Raw genomic sequence first — 6,000 nt, forward strand, 5'->3', positions numbered from 1 at the left:
TGTAATATAGTAGAGGAAAAAAAATAATACAGCTCCTCATTAAATGCTATGTACTGCATGGATTTTAAAAATAAGTAAATAAATAAGGATATCCATTAGTAGAAGAATAGACCAGGAAGACAACTATTTTTTATGCCTTTTGACATATGCAAAATAAAACAAAAAATAAATTTAAAGGAATTGTTTCAAACAGGAAAATGTACTTAAGGTTTAAATATAAAATGTCTTCTACTAGAAGTCAAACTATAAAAACAACAGAAACCCACTTTCCTTCCTTTACTCTAGTAGATAAGTTTCAGAAACTTGCCTAGCCATAATCTTTTTCTTGATTATATCCTACAACCTCAATTTAAGGGATAAGTCTAGACTGCGATGTTTGTCTCTAGTGATCCCAGCCACTGACCAGAGCTAGGAGTAGCTATCCAACACTGAAAAGATTTGTGATAAGACATTATCAGGCACAGGAACGTAAGAGCATGTATAAACTGGGAATGTAGCTAGTGCTATGGCAACACAAAGAACTGTAGATGAAAACCAAGATTAGGCATCTTGCAAAAGAAGTGGTTCTACAAAAAGGACAATGCAATTAATGTGTGGAAAGTGAGAAACCATAAAGCCAGAGAAAGAGGAGGGAGGGGGGAGAGGAAGATTCACGCTTTCCTGGTTTCCAAGAGACCTTGTACTTCATACATTTAATTGAGCTTCATGAGCTTTTAGTTTTTTCCAAAAATAATTCCTTCCCTTCGAAGAGATTCTGTATCTTGCAAATACTTTTTTGCTGACTTGAGGGTACATGGTAAAAAAATTTACATACTTGTTTCATATACAAGCTGTTAACATCTTAATATATACATGTTGTTTATTGGAACTGAGAGTTCCTTTTATATTTTGCAAAGCTAAATTCTCAATTTTCAGCACAAAGAACAAAAGCAATATTAAATGCAAATCGGACAACAAAATCCTACTCCCACAACTCACATACAAAGTCCTACATTCCAAATTACCATGCGGCCATTTAAAAGCTGAAGATTTCTGTAATAAAAGATCTGCAATTTAAAAAAAATAATAAATGCTACTTGCAAAAATCCTTTACATCAGGGATGGGAAACAAATGTGTGAAGCAGCACTGCAAAACAGAACTTTCTGCAATGATGGAAATGTTATGAATTTCCTATTCGGTAGCTGCTACATGTGGCTACTGAGCAACTAAATTTTTAATGAACTTAATTCTAATTAATTTAAGACGAAATGGCGAGAGAGAAAAAAAAAAGCACAGAGATGATAGAGGCTCTGTTCATCCCTTTGGCAACCAAATCAAGGTTGTGACAGAAACAAGGAGCAGCAGCAAGGAAAAATCTCCTGGGATCTAGAGGAACGAGCCATACGACTAAGGAGAAATCCAAGAAATCAACCTGCAACAGCAGAAGGTAGGACGGGGTGAGAAGTGGGGCTGCCTGGTCTCGAGCAGCTGAGTGAGACGGAGGCTGCGGCAGTGGATTATCTCAGTAACGAACTGGCTCACTCTGAGCACCAGTGCCAATTCAGCTGCATGCAGGGGTCACCAGGGACTTATAGGGAGACATTGTCAGAGTGAGGGCCGATGTAAGACTCGTCTGTACAGGAGTGCCAGCAGTATCTATTGTTCCTTGTTGAGCCCTCCCCTCCCCCAGTGTGTAGACAAAGCGCCGCCATAGCTGTGATGTAATCAAACGGGATAACAGAGGTCATTCCACCCAGAGGATGCCCTGAAACCCCGCATCTCTCAACTTGCAGCCCCACCCATGCAACATCCAGGTATATCCTCAATGAGTCAGGTGCTCCTTGCTGAGCAGCACTTAGACTCACACTGGAGGCAACTGGCTTCAGTTTCTGGTGTGGCCTTTTGAGGCAACTATAAGCACAGCATCTGTGGATTGCTTGCTGAATCTTAACAGGCGGCCCCAGAGGGGCAGAGGCTTGGGCTGTTTGGCCTGCAGCTGAGTCCTTCTCAGGACTGTGCCACTGGATGGCTACTTCACAAATCCACACTAATAAGACCTGGAGACTTAAGAGCTTTGTTCATACAAAGAAGCAGAAACAGAAAGGCAGTCAAAATGGGAAGACAAAGAAGCAGAAGCCATATGAGAACAGAACAGAGATCCAGATATAATGGTGTCAAGTAATCTAACAGGCGCAGAGTTATAAAGATGCTCAATGAACTTTTGGGAAGTGTAAATTCAGGGAGAACTTCAACAAAGAGATAAAAACCATAAAAATGGAAATGGAAATTATAAAAAAGAATCAGTCTAAAATGAAGAACACATTATCTGAGTATATTAAATGGAATAAACAAAATGAATAAAGAAAAGGATCAAATGCTCTATCTAGAGGATGGGAAAGCCAAGTACACTCAATCAGAATGGCATGAGATGAGATGCCAAGAATAAAAATAATTTAAGGAGCATATGGGATACTATTAAGGGTCCAAATATCCATCTGATCAGGATAAATGAAGGAAATCAAGATGTTGATCAGCTGTTTAAAGAAATAATGATGGAAAACTTCCCTAATCTGGTGAAGGAAATGGACATAAAATCCCAGGAAGCTCAGAGAATTCCACAAATCAGAGATACAAAGAGGCCCACACCAAGACACATCATAATTAAAATACCAAAGGTTAAATACAAAGAAAGAATATTAAAAGCAGCAACAGAAAAACAGATAGTTACTCATAAAGGAACACTCATACGACTGGCAGCTGATTTCTCAAAAGAAACTACACAGGACGGAAGCGCCTGGCACAAAATATTTGGCAGGATGAAGACCCAGGATCTACAACCAAGAATCATTTATCCAACAAAGCTATCATTTCAGTTGAAGAACAGATAAACAGCTTCCCAGACAAAAATAACTTAAAGGAATTTATCATCACCAAGCCAGTATTACAGGAAATGTTAGAGGGACTCAAGAAGAAAAAGCATGTATCAAAAACAGGAATAAAAAATGGTAACAACTATATTCCTATCAATAAGTACCTCAAATGGAAAAGAATTAAGTGCTCCACCCAAAAGATAGAGTGGCTGAATCGGTAAGAAAGGAAGACCCTACGTGTTGCCTACAAGAGACTCGCTTCGGATTAAAAGACACATAGACTAAAAGGAGATGGAAAAAGATATTGCTTTGATGGACTTAGAAGGTATTTAAATCAGACAGAGAAAGATAAACACTATATGATTTCACTTATGTGCAGAATCTAAGGAATAAAAAGAACAAACTAATCAAAAACAGACACAAATATAGTGAATAATGTGGTGACAGAAGGGACAGAAGTTTGGGGGGCTGGGAGAATGAGGAGAAGGGTTAAAGAAGTATAAATTAGTAGCTGATGGATGGTCAGAGGGATGGGGAGCACGGCATAGGGAATGTAGTTAGCATTAATACGTTGGCTAGATGGAGGGTCAGGGGAGGGAGGGATTGTTTTATGCACTATATATATGTCTAAGCAATGTACTGTATACCTGAAACTAATTAAAAGAAATTTAATAATAAAAAATGGCTATGCGTGACCAGTGGTGACTATATTAGTGCAGATTTGTAGGGTGCCAGCAGGTGAACATCAGCAAAGTCATACTATGTAAACACAGACTCACACCCATCTAAAGGAGATGCAACAAGTATAATGAAATTCGGGTGCAGTGTTGCCAAATGTTTTGATATTTTCAAGGAAACCCAGAAATTCAGACTTCATGTGAAAGTTGTAAATTTTAAAATGTTGGCAACTAACTTTTTAATAAATTATATAACCACCATAATCAAACAAACCCAAACCCCATTCAGTTTTTGATCTCTAAATTGTTATTCATTCATTCACTATTTCATGAGTGCCTCCTACATGCCATACCACTAACCCTACTTGATGCCATAGAAACCACAGAAAACACACACATACCTCTTAACCAACTTGCAAAAACAGTAATACTAAAATAGGCTAACATATAAATATGAATAAATCGAAAGGAATATACACCTAATTATTCGCAGTGCTTATTTTGGGTGACAGGATGGTAGTTGTAAGGAATTTAGTATTTCCATCTCTTATATTTCTATGCTGTTTAAATTTTTACAGGATGTATTATTGCTTCCGTAAGCCCCAAAATCAACAAAGGCAACTATTTTTCATAATTCCATTGGTTTCCAGTGGCTTCAATAAATGCCTTCATATGGTAGACCAGGCCTCCCATTATTTCTCCAGGAGTCTTCTCCACCTCTTTCACCCATTCCCAAACACTAGACCCACTGATTTACCTACACTTCTAAGAAAAAAAAAAAAAAATCTCATTTCTATGACTATGCACATCTATTTACATTGCTTAGCTCTGCTCGTATGCCAAGCAAACTCCTGCTCATCTCCCATGAGCTATGTGAAATTTTTTAAAAAGTATTCTACTAACAGAAGTATAACATCAAATGTATATAAGTAAAAAGCATTATCATTTATATCACTGACAGTTAAGTGTCACAGAAATAGTGCCTGATATTCTGTAATCCTTGGTGTATCCTTGATGGTAAAGAATGGGAGAAGAAATCTATTTGTACCTTTTCAAAGAGTCCATCACTAGACTACACAGAGCCTAAGAAAATCCCAGCTGAAACAACCACTTCAAAATACTGAAGGTCGACAAACATAGCTGGCAGACTTCTAGGATTACTAAATTAATGATGTGAGAAAATTAAACAATTTGGATTGTTAGCCTCCAAGAACATTTCAGATCCTTAATTCTTTAAGTACCATCTCAAACTGAGCAAGTACAACACTCACTAGCACACACAGCTCAAGCCTAGAAGAGTTTTAACAACTCTGCTGAAAATGACTATTTCTTCTCTAGTTTCTATGGAAACAGCTGTCAGATTGGCAAAAATAGGACATGTACTTTAAAATAATCATTCAAGCAAAATACACACATGATGGAAGGCTTTAAAAAGATAAACTGGAAGGCAACAGACTTGGTTTTTAAGCTTCCAAGTGTCAGACTGCACCCCTTCACCATGGCTGAGAACGACGGACATGAACCCAAGTACTTTTAGTGAGGATCACATGGCATTGGTCAGTCACCATAGTTTATCAATCCTTGAATTCCAAATGACATATTTTCATCTTCCTGGACTAAAATGTCATTGGGACTGCATGGCACAATAAAACTGTTGCTCCACTTTACACAATAACGTGCAAGTGGCATTATTTAAATAGTATAAAAAGTGATTGTAGTACACAAGCTAATTTAGAAATGACTAAAACTCCCTACAACTGTTTATACAGGAAACTTTCTATTTTTCATTGCCGAGTTTAGGCGGAACTTTTATTTTCCCTACTTTTGGAGTGAGTAAGTAAATAAAAGAGAGGGCCTGACTCTTGTGATGCCTTAAACAGCTAGAAGCGGTTTTCCACAGGAGGTGTCAATGCAAGGCACACAATGCTGCATTAATAATAATAATAATAAACACCATTTTTAACAAAGAGCCGCTAAAAGGAAGTAAAGGCAGAGGGGAGAGAGAGAATATCTTCCCGGAAAACACAGCCACTTGCCAATCTGCAACTCCCGTGCTGCCAAGGCAGTACCGTGGAGTCCCTGCATTTCACACCAAGAGGAAGGAGGGGGAAGAATGACGCTTACACATTCCTATTCGCCCACCCCTCTCGCCCCGACCCCACACGCCCGGCTTTCCACGTTCCTGCGCGGGCGCCCCTTCGTCCCTCCCCGCCCCCACCGCACACCACTGCGGTCCTCCCCACCCCACCTCGCCGGTCCTCCAGGGTCCCGCTGCTCACCCCAGCGCCCCTCGAACTTCTCCCCAACCCCGCTCCCGTACTGGGCCCCACCCCCGGGCACGACCCAACTCAGGAACGTCAAAAGAGTCCCCACCAAGACAGACTCCAGCAGGGGAGAAGACCACTCCTCGGACCTGACTTACGCGCAAGCGCGCACCCACCGCAGAAGCCCCGCCTCCTCACTTCCTGCCCTC

The 6,000-nt window shown here is 39.9% G+C and overlaps 1 protein-coding gene across 5 annotated transcripts in view; it reads right to left on the reverse strand.

Moving 5' to 3' along the window:
- The window catches only part of OMA1 (OMA1 zinc metallopeptidase), a 55,587-nt gene extending 49,587 nt beyond the window's left edge, over positions 1 to 6,000 (reverse strand). For 3 of the 5 annotated variants that reach the window (XM_016159882.2, XM_036228480.1, XM_016159888.2), the window contains exon 1: positions 5,901 to 5,999. The gene's annotated coding sequence lies outside the window, so the exon portion shown is untranslated. Of the gene's footprint in view, positions 1 to 5,900 lie in introns of all 5 variants that reach the window. The other 2 variants (XM_016159884.2, XM_016159885.2) reach the window with 2 other exon arrangements.

This window comes from Rousettus aegyptiacus, unplaced genomic scaffold, assembly GCF_014176215.1.
Source record: "Rousettus aegyptiacus isolate mRouAeg1 unplaced genomic scaffold, mRouAeg1.p scaffold_m13_p_1, whole genome shotgun sequence".
NCBI lineage: Eukaryota > Metazoa > Chordata > Mammalia > Chiroptera > Pteropodidae > Rousettus > Rousettus aegyptiacus.